This window comes from Bos grunniens, chromosome 23, assembly GCF_055505025.1.
Source record: "Bos grunniens cultivar Pamir isolate PY7600 chromosome 23, Bosgru_T2T1.0, whole genome shotgun sequence".
Lineage (NCBI taxonomy): Eukaryota > Metazoa > Chordata > Mammalia > Artiodactyla > Bovidae > Bos > Bos grunniens.
The window spans coordinates 32,342,468-32,360,179 of NC_141187.1; the positions used below are offsets into that span (position 1 = coordinate 32,342,468).

Consider the following 17,712-nt stretch of genomic DNA (forward strand, 5'->3'; position numbering starts at 1 on the left):
AGTTCATAAATGAGGTGCGTTTGGTCATGATAATTGCTAAGCATTATGGATAATGTTGCTATTTCTCATTCTAAGTTCTGTGTAGATAGCAGAAGTCTGCAATAATAGGGAAAAACTGATTTCCTTTACTTGGCATGAATGTCCAATGAAGCTTATTTTCCCATACACACTTTTGTTACACTTTACAAATCTAAAATATCATTACAGATTGCATGATAATAAGATCTAACATTTTGTTTGAATTGGTAGAGAAAATACTTACCTCCTTTCATTTCTCCTTTCATCCATACCACTATTCTCCAAGTCTGGAGTTCAGATTCCTCTTCCAGTCCAGAACTTACTTTAAGTAAATAGCAAACTGATGCATAGACACTATCTCTGCAGATATCACCAGAACATTTTTGGGTCAAAGAAACTATGTCTTGTGGCCTTAGAGACACTTGAATGGGTGTTGGACTAAGAATATGGTGTTTTCTTTAAGAGAAAATAACAAGATGAAAGATTTAAAACTACTTCTAGAAGAAACAAGATGGTCTTGAAGGATCACCATAGTTGTATGAAATTAGAGGCTTGGTGTATTGATGAAAATGTTAATGTCAGACAGATGAATCACATAACTACTTGTCCCCCATGAAAGCTAGTAATTCAGTGGTTATCAAGTGAGTGTGGTCTTGGAATTGAGGAAAGGTATTTGAGGTATGCAGATGACACCACTCTCATGGCAGAAAGTGAAGAACTAAAGAGCCTCTTGATGAAAGTGAAAGAGGAGAGCATAAAAGTTGGCTTAAAGCTCAACATTCAGAAAACTAAGATCATAGCATCCGGTCCCATCACTTCATGGCAAATAGATGGGGAAACAGTGGAAATAGTGGCTGGCTTTATTTTTTGGGGGGGGCTCCAAAATCACTGCAGATGGTGATTGCAGCCATGAAATTAAAACACACTTACTCCTTGGAAGGAAAGTTATGACCAAACTAGACAGCATATTCAAAAGCAGAGACATTACTTTGCCAACAAAGGTCCGTCTAGTCAAGGCTATGGTTTTTCCAGTAGTCATGTATGGATGTAAGAGTAGAACTATAAAGAAAGCTGAGTGCCAAAGAATTGATGCTTTTGAACTATGGTGTTGGAGAAGACTCTTGAGAGTCTCTTGGACTGCAAGGAGATCCAACCAGTCCATCCTAAAGGAGATCAGTCCTGGATATTCATTGGAAGGATTGATATTGAAGCTGAAACTCCAATACTTTGGCCACCTGATGCAAAGAGCTGACTCATTTGAAAAGACCCTGATGTTGGGAAAGATTGAAGGCAGGAGGACAAGGGGATGCCAGAGGATGAGATGGTTAGATGGCATCACTGACTCAATGGACTTGAGTTTGGGTAAACTCCAGGAGTTGGTGATGGACAGGGAGGCCTGGCATGCTGCAATTCATGGGGTCGCAAAGAGTTGGACACGACTGAGTGACTGAACTGAACTGAACTGATTTGAGGTGAAGCAGATAGGACAGAATCCTTAGGATAAATACAGAGCCATGCACTTAAATATATTTTAAAATATGCTAAACTTGAAAGTGATTAGTTCTCAAAGGCAAGGAAAATGAAAATTATAACTCACTCAGGCTCCATTGAAGGTAGAACCAGTTCTTTTAAAAATTACATTTACTGTAACTTTTGTCATCCGCAGAGTTTTCCCAGGAGGAATCTATGAGTGCACTGCATGTTTCAGGACATATGAGGCATATAAATCAGAGTAGACAGTTAATTCTGTAACTAAACAGATGTTGGAATCTGTAAAATCTATGGAAACTGCCTATAAAAGGGCTAATATTATATCTGAAGGATATTTTTATAAGCACCAGAGTCAAAGCATGTGCTTTAAGAGACTGAGATACTTGAAGATGTGTTTATTTTTAGTGGCCCCAAGAGTGTCCTGCCCCATGTAACTCATTAGCTTCAGTTCAAGTATCCAGAGTTTGACTGTCTCTAGGGTTCAAGGAAAGAGGGAGTCTCTGGAGAGGTGACATCAACATAGTCCATCTTTTCCTTCCAAATTGATTAGGAGTGAACCTATTGTTTCCACTTAACTTTCAAATTTCAAATCTCGTATATTGATTGCAAATTTTTTTTGGCTAGTTTTTTAAAAAAATTATTTAATTTTGTCTGTGCTGGGTCTTTGTTGCTGTGCACAGGCTTTCTCTAGTTGTGGTGAGCAGGGGCTACTTTCTAGCTCAGGTGCTTGGGCTTCTTACTGCAGTGGCTTCTCTTGGGCTGCGGTTGCACAGGATTCAGTGGTTGTGGCACACAGGAGTTGTTGCCCTAAGGCGTGCGGAATTTTCCCTGACCAGGGATCAAAACTGTGTCTCTTGAATTGGCAGTTGGACTCTTGATCACTGGACCACCAGGGAAGTCCTAGTCTTTACATTTCTTTATAAGTTGAGATATCGTTGACACTTACATTAGTTTTGGGTGTGCACCATATTGATTCAATATTTGTACGAATTTAGTTTTCATGTAGACTCTAATTGTGGTGGAATGAGAAAAAATACTCAAATTATCTTACTCTCTGTGTATATATTGAAGGTCCATGTATATCCTTCAAGTGGATGTTCATTTAAGATGTGAGATTGTGAATGTGGACTTGAGGAATCTCCTTAATGTTTAAAAGTGAGAATTCCTTTTCTGCTCAAATTTCTTTGTGCACTATTTTCTTCAGTAAAGTGTATAAACTCTTAAGCATCATAGTCAAGGTTCTTTTTCTTGTCCTGTTGCTTCCTTATTGTTTAGTTTCACGGTTCAGCTTTTCCCCTATGATGCTTCTTTTGCTTTGAGTGTTTTGATATAGTGTATTTCTTTCAACCGTCATACTTCAGTTCAAGCTCTGGTTTCTCTTCAGATTGAGTAAATCTTTTGCCTTTTACTTTTTTTTTTTTTTTAATTTAAAGTTTTTTTAAAATTTAAAGCATTTTTTTTTCCTCTTTGAAGTGTGTCTTCTTCCAGGTAGACAGGGAAAAATTGGAACTCAAAGGGCTTCAAAAGAAAGCACCAGCTCTGTGATTTTGGAAAAATAAATGTTATTGGACATCTCAGTAACTTAATAAGTCTAAAATGATTCAAAATTTAAAAAAATGTAACTTCCCAATGTACTTAATCTTTCTGTAAGTTGAATGTGTAAAGTGACTAGGGGAGAAGGAATAATATGTGATATTTACAATATAATCAAAGATTGGCTTGTTGTACTGGCTCAGATAGTGAATAATCTGCTGCAGTGCAGGAGAACTGGGTTCAATTCCTGGTTTGGGAAGATGTCCTGGAGAAGGGAATGGCTACCTACTCCAGTATTCTTGCCTGGAGAATTCCATGGACAGAGCCTGGTGGGCTGCAGTCCGAGTCGCAAAGAATTGGACATGACTGAGTGACTAACACAACAACAACAACAAATAAACACATCCATTTATATATACATACACAATATTTTGTAAATATTGGCTTTCTACTTACAAAATATGTTCTTTGGAGAATTATGGAAATCATTCTCTTTACAGTAGACTGGGGAACAAGGTAAGTGAAATGGGAAAGAGCCAACATATTGAAAGCAGATGGGAGAAAAGAAGTTGAGGGGTGGGAAAGAAGCGATAAAGAAATTGAAAAGACTGAGATTTTGAGGGGGGGATCTCTAACTCAAACATCCATAAGATAGATTATTAATAAAATAAATTGGGCAAGGTATAAGAAACACCAGCATAAAAAATTAAAACATAACAGAAGCTATGGTTTTTCCAGTAGTCATGTATGGATATGAGAGTTGGACGGTGAAGAAAGCTGAGTGCCGAAGAATTAATACTTTTGAACTATGGTGTTGGAAAAGACTCTTGAGAGTCCCTTGGACTGCAAGGAGATCCAACCAGTCCATCCTAAAGGAAATCAGTCCTGGGTATTCATTGGAAGGATTGATGCTGAAGCTGAAACTCCAATACTTTGGCCACCTGATGCGAAGAGCTGACTCATTTGAAAAGATCCTGATGCTGGGAAAGATTGAGGGCAGGAGAAGAAGGGGACGACAGAGGATGAGATGGTTTGATGGCAAAACAAACTTATGCAATACTGTATATAAGACATGAAGTCATAAAACTTTTAGAAGAAAATATTATTCCTCAACGAAGCTGGAAGAAAATAAAAGAATAGCTATTATTAAAAACATAAAGGATAACAACAGTTGGTGAAGTTGGAAAAGGAACACTTATGTACTGTTGATGGAAATGTAAGATGGTAAGCCATGAAGTGATGGGATGATCATGGCATCTGGTCCCATCACTTCATGGGAAATAGATGGGGAAACAGTGGAAACAGTGTCAGACTTTATTTTTTTGGGCTCCAAAATCACTGCAGATAGTGATTGCAGCCATGAAATTAAAAGACGCTTACTCCTTGGAAGGAAAGTTATGACCAACCTAGATAGCATATTGAAAAGCAGAGACATTACTTTTCCAACAAAGGTCCGTCTAGTCAAGGCTATGGTTTTTCCTGTGGTCATGTATGGATGTCAGAGTTGGACTGTGAAGAAGGCTGAGCACCGAAGAATTGATGCTTTTGAACTGTGGTGTTGGAGAAGACTCTTGCAAGTACCTTGGACTGCAAAGAGATCCAACCAGTCCATTCTGAAGGAGATCAGCCCTGGGATTTCTTTGGAGGGAATGATGCTGAAGCTGAAACTCCAGTACTTTGGCCACCTCATGTGAAGACCTGACTCATTGGAAAAGACTCTGATGCTGGGAGGGATTGAGGGCAGGAGGAGAAGGGGACGCCAGAGGATGAGATGGTTGGATGGCATCACTGACACAATGGACATGGGTTTGGGTGGACTCTGGGAGTTGGTGATGGACAGGGAGGCCTGGCGTGCTGCGATTCATGGGGTCGCAAAGAGTCGGACACAACTGAGCGACTGAACTGAATTGAACTGATGGGACTGGATGCCATGATCTTCGTTTTCTGAATGTTGAGCTTTAAGCCAATTTTTTCGCTTTCCTCTTTCACTTTCATCAAGAGGCTCTTTAGTTCCTCTTCACTTTCTGCCATAAGGGTGGTGTCATCTGCATATCTGAGGTTATTGATATTTCTCCCGGCAATCTTGATTCCAGCTTGTACTTCTTCCAGCTCAGTGTTTCTCATGATATACTCTGCATAGAAGTTAAACAAGCAGGGTGACAATATACAGGCTTGACGTACTCCTTTTCCTATTTGGAACCAGTCTATTGTTCCATGTCCAGTTCTAACTGTTGCTTCCTGACCTGTATACAGGTTTTTCAAGAGGTCTGATACTGGGAGGGATTGGGGGCAGGAGGAGAAGGGGACGACAGAGGATGAGATGGCTGCATGGCATCACTGACTCGATGGACGTGAGTCTCAGTGAACTCTGGGAGTTGGTGAGGGACAGGGAGGCCTGGGGTGCTGCGATTCATGGGGTCGCAGCACCCAGACACGACTGAGTGACTGATCTGATCTGATCTGATAACTTTTGACTATAACCATAGTTGTTTACCACCCGTGTTTGCATTCATAAGCAACAATTTGTTTTACCACTTTTCAACTTTATGTCAAGGGATTGATTACTTGGTGAATTTCAAATTTTTCTCAGCTCTTTTTGGAAAAAGACCTCATTTTGACTTGTTTAGCTGTAGTTTGTGTAGTACTCTGTTGTATGAAGAGGTCAAAATTTACCTATTTTGTTGTTGATAACATTTGGATTGTTTTCAAGTTTTGGTTGATACAAACAATGCTTCTTTGAGCATTCTTATATATGTCACTTGAGGTAGGTGACCAAGAATGACTTTAGAGAAGAATATTGTATCCAGGAGTGTAATTGCAGGTCAGCATTGCTAGATAACAGCCAAACTATTATCAAAAGAGATTTTGCTAACTAATACTTGCAACAGTAAGAGTAAACTGGGAAGAAATGCATTAGTAGCAGGTTTCTATTCAATCCCTCCTCTGGATGACTTAAGCAGAGTTGTCTTAACTAGACCTCCTTATAAATATGATGAGATTTAACTAGTATTACATAACAGAAAAATTTTAATCTATGAATGTTTTTAGTAATGGGTAGTTTAGCAGAAAATTATCAAGAAAACTGCAATTTATGAATATATGGGAAGCAGTTGGCAATAAAATGTAAATTATTCACAGAAGCTCTCGATGCTTGTCTGACTAGCATGTGGAAACTGAGATGCTTCAAACCTAAATGGCTTTCTCTGAGCTAGCTTGTACTGCTAACTAGCAGTCATGTATTACTCTGAAACAAAATGTGTTCCCATCTTGAAAAGGGGATTTAATTTCACTTTTGAAACTGCCTTTGAAGTTTAGAGCTAAAGTTTTTCAAAGTCAGGTGTTGTTTATACCTGCCTTTTCCCTATATTGTCAAGATAAACTGTTTTGAGATAATTTAACTGAATTAACTTTGAACTTGACTTAAACAGACACAAGGCCCATCAACTTCCTTCTGTTTTCTTTAGCCGAAATCATGTGAAACGTAAAGGCAAAGACTAGTTGAATTTAAACAAACCATGTCAATTTTGTTAAAAAAAATGATAATTTTTCTCTTTATTGTTTGAGTAGATAATTAAAACCTTTGGGTATAAACTGAGCAATGTATACTTCTATACACTGATTTTTTTTTTTCTTAGCCACATTAGATGTTTAGTAGTAAATATGGTGGTTTACATTGACCATAAAAGATAAGAATGTGCCTAATTACTGCATTAGCTCTATGATCCCTTATAAGTGGTTATGAATTATACTAAGTGAAAAATAATTTGCATATTTATGTTTAATATTAAGTAACTGAATGAAGTTTTCATTATATATTTATATGTAAAAGTTGTTTTTGCAATTGTAAGAGAAAATCTCATGTTTTGTGAAACATCTAAATTATTCAAAGATGAGAGCTAAGATAACTGGGAGGTCTAGGAAATCATCAGTCATCTGTCAAATATGTGAAATTATAAAAGAGGCAGATTTTGTGTCCTCTGCTATTTTCCTTGATATTCATTTTCCCTGATGGTTGGAATCTCTGGACAGTGAGGTGACATCAGTTGATTAACACTTTAGGACACACATTCACCAGAGATGTCAGTCAGGTTTGGTTTTTTTCTCTGTGCCAACCCAGTCACAGTGCAGTTTCATACCACCTTCTCTTGTTGCCTACATGGGTCTGTCAAAACAGCCAGGTCATTGTATTCAGGAGGTAATACTAAGAGTTCAAAACTACCTCTCTTTATCTTCCTACCATGAGATAGAATACATATCCCCAGTACCACATGAAGATATGTGAAGTCATCATGAGAAAACACTTTATGGCTTAAGAAAAATTTCAGGTTAATCTGGTGCTTGATTGCACTCATTCCAAACAACCTGCTTTCTGATTTTATATATCCAAGTTCCAGTCCCCAGTACTGTGTTAAAGTAGCAACTTGGATATTAGCTAGGATAAGAGCTTTGGTTCCACAGATAAGGTTAATAAAAGTAAGTAAAGTAGAACTAAGTTTCTGTTGCTTTAGGAATCGGCAAATTAGATTATTTTCAGTTGTGATTGTTCTTGAAAAGCCCAGTTGGTTAGCATATATGTCAGTTGGCAAAATGAACAGAAATTCCTACAGAAATTCAACAACTATAAGAACTAAACTCAATTGTTTATTTTAGAAGCCAACACTTTATTCTTAGACATTTCATTCTATTTTAGTACATTCATTATAACACAGTATGTACACATGAAAATAATTTAAATACAGCATATTTAGCTGTAGTAAAATATGCATTTAGAAACAGGATAATAATGCATGTCTGAATGTAAAACTATTAGACTATATGTTTCCATTTCTTCCTCTGGGTCCTTATTTTCTGTGAAATTACACAATATTTCTCAAAATCTACTGTCACCATCTATGTTTTTTAATGTTCATTTTTTTCAAAGAGGTACAAAAATATCTAAAATATACATGGAATCTTCCAAATGCTAGGTTGACAGTGACAAGGAATATTGTGTCAATGCCTCAAAGCAATAGTAACTCAGTCATAGCCCTGAGGCTGCAGAAATTTTGCCGAGACTTCAGGATTCATTGAGAAACTGGATAAGACAGAGTCTGAATGTTTAAAATATGTGAATGCTGTATAATTTGAAATATCTTAAAAATTATTATCTTGAAATCTCCTGTCTTTAAAATGTGTGGTTTACCTACTGAGTAACCAGTTTTATTAAAATACATATTCTTCCACTCAAATTTTAGTCATATTATTTGTCAGTATTGTACAATTATTGTAATTGCAAACTATTATCTCTACCACCTGATGTGTCAGTACTAAGCATTTAACTTCTTTTATTTGATGCCTATTCTCTTGATTAGAATAGTAAAATTGTGTTCCCGTGAGATATCATTTTCCATTTTTAAAATAATTGTTACACAGAATGTCATCGTTGTCTTATAGAATCTATTTATTTTAATTTTACCTATTTAAATTTTTCTACATAAACTTTGTTGTTTTTCAATTATTTCTTTTTTGTATCCAAGTAATAACTTATATATACTTTTTATGGCAAGACTTTCTTATATCATGTCACATAATGATGGTTAACACAGACACCATTTTTTGTTCCTGTAGTTAGAGTGAATGTGTCTAGCATTTCCAGTCATTATTTACATAGTTTATGTAATATAGATCAAGATTTCTTACTGCATGAAGTCAACTGATGCTTGTGTTAACATAGATGACAATTCCCAGTGAAATTACACAATTCTTTAAGTATGTAGGAAAGAAATGAGAATTTCTAATTAACTTTATCCAAAACATATTTCTTCCCTTGGAAGACTGCCTTTTGTGGTGGTGTGAATAGTTTTAAGAGAAATTGATTTTGAGTAGGAAAGTACAAAAGGAGCAAAGTGACCCGGAACAGCAGAATATATTAGAGAATTAATGGGTTAATGCTTCCAGCACCAAGAGATTTCCCATATCCAACTTTTCTAAAGGATAATAATTTTCCTGAATGTAAAAAAAAAAAAAAAAAGAATTAGTATCTTAGTATAGCATACATTAGGATACATTATAGTATACAGTATGTATATTAGGATACATTATTAAGATATATAGTATCTTAGTATACATTAGTCAGAGCAGGCTATGGCACCCCACTCCAGTATTCTTGCCTAGAAAATCCCATGAACGGAGGAGCCTGGTAGGCTGCAGTCCATGGGGTCGCAAAGAGTCAGACACGACTGAGCGACTTCACTTTCCCTTTTCACTTTCACACATTGGAGAAGGAAATGGCAACCCACTCCAGTGTTCTTGCCTGGAGAATCCCAGGGATGGGGAGCCTGGTGGGCTGCGGTCTATGGGGTCGCACAGAGTCGGACACGACTGAAGCGACTTAGCAGCAGCAGCAGTATACATTAGTATCCTAATTATGTCTCAGTGTGCTCTCTATGTGGATTCAATTTTAACATAAAGAGAACGTTATATTCTTTATTCTATTTTAGTTGGTGTCTTCTTTGCCTGACACTTTATATTTCAATCTAAAATCATTCATTTTTATCTGTCATGTAGGTAGCCACTCAGCATGCTTTTTTGTTTATCCTATAAAGCAGTAAATGGTTTATGCAACTTTATCTCCCCAAGTTTTTTTTTTTTTTTTTTTCAAATAGAAGAGTAGTTGACTTGTATATTCACTTCAGGTATATAGCATAGTGACTTTTTATTTTCAAGATTATACTCCACAAAAAGTTATTTTAAAATATTGGCTTTGTTCCCTATGCTATATGCTCGTATCTTGTTTATTTTATACCTAGTAGTTTTTAACCTCTTCATCCACTGCCCCTGTCTCACTCTTTTCCCTCTCCCTTTCCCCACAGGTAATCACTAGTTTGTTCTTTGTATCTTTAAGTCTGTTTTGTTTTGTTATACTCATTTGTTTTACATATAAGATTTCACATATAAGTAAAAACATAAAGTATTTGTCTTTCTTTGTCTGACTTTGCTAAGCATAATACTCTCCAGGTTTGTCCATGTTGTAAATGGCAAAATTTCATTCTTTTTCATGGCTGAGTAATATTCCATTGTACCTATCTATCTATATAAATATACACCACATCTTCTTTATCCATTCATCTATTTCATAGGTTGCTTCTATATCTTGGCAATTGAAAATAATGCTGCTATGAAAATTGGAGGATTTTACCTTTTGTCAGCTGCCTTCTTGGTCCTTATTGATATGATAATGTTCAAATAAATTATTATTTTATTATACTGTGTTATTATATTAGTGTTTTCCCTGAATGAATTAGCATTTTATTTTTTCCCTCCTTTACTCTGCTAAATACTTATTAGGTACATTAAAAATAATTTGCCAGCAGTACATTTCAGATGACTATATTATATTTATATATGTGTTCATGAGACTGAACCATGATTTTTAAATTTGTTCTTCTGAGCAGGTGTGAATCAGGGGGATGTAGAATGTCATTGTACATGGAAACTGTAATGGTATTTTTTTCTCATACTTTTATGATTAATTTTATTATGAAATTTTTGGACCCAGATTTTTATGTGGATACCATTGATCACATCATTATAAAAGTCAAAGAAAGTATAAAATACTACATCCTCTATACCACATGTACTGCCTTTGAATTTTAATATATTCATTTGCTTGATGATAAAGTAATAGCTATTTAAAAGCACAGACTTAGATATTAAAAGGACTTGGGTTTCTATAAAATGGGAATTTTATGATTCTGGTTAAGTTAGTTAACTACTTTAACCTATTTCTTCATATGTAAAAGGGAAATGGTAAATTTCAATTTTTTGGAGTTGTGATTATGCTTGTAAAGGTTTTAGAACATAAAACAGTAATACCAGTAATTATATTGTTAATTGATATGTAGGTAGCATATCTGTCTAGCATTCAACCTTTGGATGCTGTATTTTCAAACTTTAAATGTGAACTTTTTTTTTTTACTAATTAAAGATTATTTTTGCAAGATATGCATGTATTCTTCCATACTGTTGTCAGGTGATTGAGTGTGAAGTTAAATTAGTTCAATCCTTCTTATATATGAAGTATTAAATATTGTTTTGTGTGCTTTTATATTTTAAACCTTATGATATTTTGGTTGTTTGCTTTCCTTGCAACTAACTAAATTATGGGACAAGGAAGATATTTATGGTAGTGATGGAGGAATATTTCCCAGTGGCCTTTCTATCACCGACTCTTTTTTTGTTTGCCCTTTACTTTTCCCTTATGCAGATTTTATTAACATTTATTTTATGCTAATTTGGTATCAATTTATTTAACACATCAATGGGTTCTACACTCAAACCTGATTCAGATTTTTAAAATTTTGGAAGAATTAAAAATTTACTTTATGTCTAACAATTTGAACATGATAGAACTGAATTATTTATTTTCTAATGCCACTTGGGGTAGTGTATAACCATGCTTATGCAAGGACTTTCCTTGTAGCTCAGCTGGTAAAGAATCTGTCTGCAATGCAGGAGACCTGGGTTCAACTCCTGGGTTGGGAAGATCCCCTAGAGGAGGGAAAGGCTACCCACTCCAGTATTCTGGCCTGGAGAATTCCATGGACTCTATCGTCCATGGGGTTGCAAAGAGTTGGACATGACTGAGTGACTTTCACTTCACTTCATGCTTATGCAAATACTAAATAGTTGGATGAAAATGATAATCAACTAACCTTAGGAATGGCAATGTGCTTGGTTTAGTATAACTGATGCTTCAAGATTGCAAATATAAATTAGCCTATTGTAGATGGAGGTGCTTAGATTTTTATAATAACATAATATCCTTTTCTTTATGCCATTCCTTATATTAGTTTTAGTTTTATATTCTATCTTTGACCTGTCAGTGCACTGACAATGTATATGTCTTTATCTCTATGCATTTAATTATTTATCATAGAGAGCAATGTAGAGCATTATACTTTATGCACAGATCACACGATTAGATAGCTTTAAAAATGTTTATCTTGATTAAAATGTTGGAAGTGAATAATCCTACCTCCGTTAGAAGTCCATGCCCTGTGGTTATTGGTACTTTGTGAAAATGAAATCAACAGAAAGAAGAGGTAAGTGTTGGTGACATCAGTGAAATTTTGGAGTTCTTATTATGGTGTAGTAATTTTAGTTATCTTGAGGACATGAGTTAAGCATTGTAATTATTGTCATTGAATGGTCATATTTTTAGGCTCTGTCTATTTATTTGTTTTCCTACCATACCAAGACCAAGGTAGCATTCACAAATATGTGAAAAGAGTAGAGAAGCAATTTTGCCAAAAGCTTTATGTACAGCATTGCTTCTCTACTGTATATTCTTACAGTACTTTAAATCCTATTAAACTCAATCTGAAAAATACCTTTTATATCTATGATGCATGGAAACACAAGGTCTACTATTTGATTTTTCTTATATTAAACATCAATATCATTATTTTTGGTAATGTAGAACTAAGTTGATATGCCACGTCATGCCATGCCATGCTAAATCATTTTAGTCGTTTCCTCCTCCAGGGGATCTTCCCAACCTAGACAGCGAACCTTGATCTCTTACGTATCCTGCATTGGCAGATGGGTTCTTTACCACTATGGCACCTGGGAAGCCCCAAATTGGTATAATATATGTCGATTTCAATGAATACATTATCTAACCAGATAGTTGCATATAAAATCCAGTGGCCCTGTCTTTTAACATGATAGATTTACCACCTCCCTAGGCCCTCCCCCTTTTTGAAGATACTTTTTAAAATTTTAAATGCTTTGTCTTGACAGGAGCCATGTGCTAATAAAAGATGGAACAGAAAAATGGAACTTCTTTCACTGGGTTTATCCTACTGGCCTTCTCTGACAGACATCAACTGGAACAAATTCTCTTTGTGGTCCTTTTGATCTCCTACGTCTTCACTTTGCTGGGAAACACAGCCATCATTGCATTGTCCTACTTGGACCCACGTCTTCACACCCCGATGTACTTTTTCCTCTCTAACCTGAGCTTTCTGGACATGTGCTACACCACCAGCATTGTTCCCCAGTTCCTGGTTAATCTCAGTGGAGCAGACAAATCCATCTCCTTCGGTGGCTATGTAGCTCAGTTCTTCATCTATCTGGGATTGGGATGCACAGAATGCTTTCTTTTAGTATTCTTGTCATTTAACCGCTGTGAAGCTTTTTGCAGGCCCCTTCACTACACAGTAATCATGCACCCCCGTCTGTGTGCCCTGATGGCTTCTGCTTCATGAATCATTGGTTTTGCCAACTCCTTATTGCAGACAGTGTATATCTTCCTTTTACCACTTTGTGGGAGAAATAAATGAGACCACTTTCTTTGTGAGATCTCTCCTTTTCTCACACTTGGCAGTGTTGACACCACTATGAATGTATATGTGACCTTTTTTGGCAGTGTCATCATTCTTGCCTTATTTATGTTCTCCTATGGTCAGATTGTCAGGGCGGTCTTAAGAATAAAGTCCACTATAGGGCAGAGAAAAGGGTTTGGCACGTGTGGATCCCACCTCATGGTGGTCTCCCTGCTCTTTGGTACAGCCATCTATGTGTATCTTCATCCCAGGAGCAGCGACTCCCAGGATCAGAAAAAGTTCATGTCTCTTTTCTACACTGTCATTATCCCCATGACCAACCCCCTCATATGTACACTGAGGAATAGGAATGTGAAGGGAGGATGAAGAAGGTACTTTGGAAGGACTCTGACTCCAGATGATGGCTGAGAAGGACAGCTTAATGGAAGCAATTGAACATCAGAGCTCTTTAGATGTATGTGTGTGTCCCCCATGAGTCATCTGAAATTTCCTCTGATAACTCTGAGGGAATTTCTTTACTTCAGTGTGGTGCATCGGTGCTCAGTCATATCCAACTCTTTGACCCCATGAGCTGTAGGACACTAGGCTCCTTTGTCCATGAAATTTCCCAGATAAGAATACTGGGGTGGGTTACCATTTCCTTCTCCAGGGTATCTTGCCGACCCAGGGATTGAGCCTATGTCTCCTGCATTGGCAGGTGGATTCTTTATCACTGAACCACAAGGGAAGCCCTTTTGCATTACATTCTTTTACAAAAATGAGTGCTCCAAACCTGGTTAATGGATTCATTTCAACCTCCAGAGATGATGATTCACTGTTCCTGGAGCATTTATGTTTTTTAAAAAAATTTTTAAGCAGTTTGAATTAATGCAGAATATTCTCATCCTAAAATATACCTAAAGAACATAGAACATATTTTGAGCTGAAAGCAACTAAGCAGTAAATGCTGAAAAAACTCACCGTTTTCTGCCTAAAGCAGTACATATTCTCCTTTTCATATAGACTCTTATCAACCCAGAGATGGCACCAGAGGAGTCTGTAGACAAGGTTTGTAAACAAACCTTGTTAAACTAACCCTTATTGCTATTAAGGAAGATAAGTACTACCCAGCTATAGTTGGGCCACCTCTAGTCCAGACCCCTTTGTCTTGTCAATTTTTCACAAATATATTGGTTCTTTGTCTAAAAGGAGCTTACTGGTTTGCCCTTCTTGGGTTTTTCATTCTCTTGTGAAAGCTCCTATGAACACGTAAAAGTTCAATAAGATTTGTATGCTTTTCTCCTGTTTATCTGTCTTTGTCAGTTTAATTTTCAGACCCAGCCAGGACCCTAAGATGGTGGAGGAAAATTTTTTCCTTCCCTACAGGCTGCACTGGTTTTTATTATTTGCAACCGTATTTGGGAACATTATCCCATTTCTACTTGCAAAGAGGCATGTAAGAACATAGTATGAAGTACAGCAAAAATAAAAGCATGAAACCATTATAAAAATAAAAAATAAAATCAATATAAAAATAAAAGCAAGAAACCAATAAAAGCACTGTAAGGAATACTAGTATTTTAGCATTTTCTGACAATTGCTAAAGAGATATCACTTTTTCTTGCATTTTGATTGTGGCTTTATTATAAAGTTCATGGGTTGAATGCATTAGCTTTTTCAGAGAAATAGGTGGAGGCAGCTGTGAAAAGAAAGTTTAGGCTCAAAGAAAAACTTTTCTAACACCAATCCTGATAAAGCCAACCAGAAATTAGGCCCAACTGTGATTTCACTAGTGTGGCAGCCATATTATGCAGCATCTATTTTGGAGAAGGCTGTAGACAGGAAGCACCGAGTGAAGGGTGTGATTCACTGCTGCCAGGGACAGCGGCAGCCACTAGCTGTAATAACACCAGGCAGTATTTACATATAGTTTTGCGTATAGCCTGAAAAATGCTGATGTGAGGCATGGGAGTTGGTCATTTTAACCTTCTTCCTTTTTAAAAATGACCTTTAAGAACATTATCATGTCTGAATAGTACATGACCTAAGTTCTATTTCATATTCTACACATTTCACTGACAATAATAAATTTCAAACGGTAGAATATACTTAGATTACTGTCCTCATACCATTTTACAAATTCTTTGATTCAGGCATCAATTGGTCAGGGCCTTTGTATCTTACATCTAGCAAAGGCCCCATATATATTCTAAAAGTATGAAAAATAGTCCCTTATTTCCATGAATCCCCATGTTCTGCAGATGCTTACTCAAATAAATTTACCTGGAAAAAAATTTAAAGAATAAATAATGTACATATTAATTTTGAAAGATTCTGTTCACCTAAGCTTTACAAGCAACCATCTCCCTACGAAATAAACTCTTAAACAATTCGGAATAATAAATATAAATATCCCAGAAAAATTTAATCTGACAGTCTAGCCCTTAGATCACTGATCAAGCTCAGTTTGTAATGTAAACTACAACATGCTACATTTTGACTTGTACTTGGATTTAATAACATAGAAAATATATTATGGGCTTCCCTAATGGCTCAGATGGTAAAGAATCTGCAATGCAGGAGACCAGGTTTGATCTCTGGGTTGAGAAGATCCCCTGGAGAAGGGAATGACTACCCACTTCAGTATTCTTGCCTGGAGAATTCCAACGGGCAGAGGAGCCTAGAGGATTTACAGTCCATAGGGTCGCAAAGATTCTATTCACCTAAGCTTCACAAACAACCATCTCCCTATGAAATAAACTCTTACAGTTATGAAATCTGAATAATAAATATAAACACCTTAGAAAAATTTAATCTGACATTCTAGCCCATAGATCCCTGATCAAGTTCAGTTTGTAGTATACACTGCAACATGCTACGTTTTGACTTGTACTTGGATTTAATAACATAAATAATACATTATATGTTAATGTGCTATTGCACACATGTAAATACATATATACACATTTACAAAGCATGCATTACACATGCAATCTCTCTTTTTTTTTTCCACATGCAGTCTCTTGTAGGTCAATCTCTTAACTCTTTCTGAAGATGATTAGTAGAAGAATATATGTTTCCTTTAGCTCTCTATTACTTAGAAGTTATACCCTTACATATAATGAAATTTCTATGATTTCTGAAATAAGTACAAAATACACACAAGTGAGTGTTGGTCCATAGTTTATTCCTGCAAGTCACACTGAAAAGAAAAAACAGTTAACGTGGGGGTGGTAAGTGTATGCTTTTGTTAGAACTTACAGCACTAAAGGTCTCCATGGAACAAGCTGTTGTTCAGTCTCTAAGTCATGTCTGACTCTTTGTGACCCCATGAACTGCAGCATGCCAGGCTTCCCTGTCCTTCACTATCTGCTGGAGACTGCTGAAACTCATGTCCAATGAGTCAGTGATGTCATGCAACCATCTCATCCTCTGTCACCCACTTCTCCTCCTGCCTTCAATCTTTACCAGCATCAGAGTCTTTTCCAACAAGTCAGCTCTTCTCATCACGTGGCCAAAATATTGGAGCTTCAGTATCAGTCCTTCCAACGAAAATTCAGGGTTGATTTCCTGTAGGAGTGACTGTTTTGATCTCCTTGCTGTCCAAGGGACTCTCAAGAGTCTTCTCCAGCAACACCATTCGAAAGTATCAATTTTTCGGCTCCTCAGCCTTCTTTCTTCTTTGTGGTCTGACTCTCACATCTGTACATGAATACTGGAAAAACCACACCTTTGACTATATGTATCTTTGTCATCAAAGTGATGTCTCTGTTCTTTAGTCTACTGTCTAGGTTTATCATAGCTTTTCTTCCAAGGAGCAAGCATATTTTAATTTTGTGGCTTCTGTCACCATCCACAGTGGAACAGATTATACCTTCTATTGTCATAATAAACATACATACATTTTTTGAAATTTTGAAGTGCCATTTTTTCAGGTCCTGAATTGAGTAATATAATAAGCAGAAAAAATGTAGAAATTGAAGAAATTTAAAGTATTACCACATATCTTGGAAAGATGGCAGTGTCAGCAGTGGCATGATTTTTTTCCTTTCCTGTCTCCTTTACTTCCTTCTTTTCCACTTCCTTTCTTCCTTCATTCTTTCCTCCCCCCTCCTTCTCTTCGTTCTTCCATGTTTTCTTTTCACTTTTATTGAGGTATAATTGATGTACAGTAACCTCACATATTTAAAGAGTATAATTTAATGTTTTGATATATGTATATGTTTTCATCAATGCCATTTAAAATGCTGAGGAAAGTTGTTTGTATTACTAGTTTGCTGGGAATTTTTGTCAGGATCAGATGTTGAAATTATCAAATGTTTTTTCTGCATCTATTCAGATGATCACATGGTTTTTCTTTCTT

The 17,712-nt window shown here is 36.4% G+C and overlaps 1 pseudogene; it reads left to right on the top strand.

Moving 5' to 3' along the window:
• Positions 1 to 12,831: 12,831 nt before the first annotated feature.
• On the top strand, positions 12,832 to 13,877 carry LOC147347363 (olfactory receptor 2B8-like; annotated as a pseudogene).
• Positions 13,878 to 17,712: the final 3,835 nt, after the last annotated feature.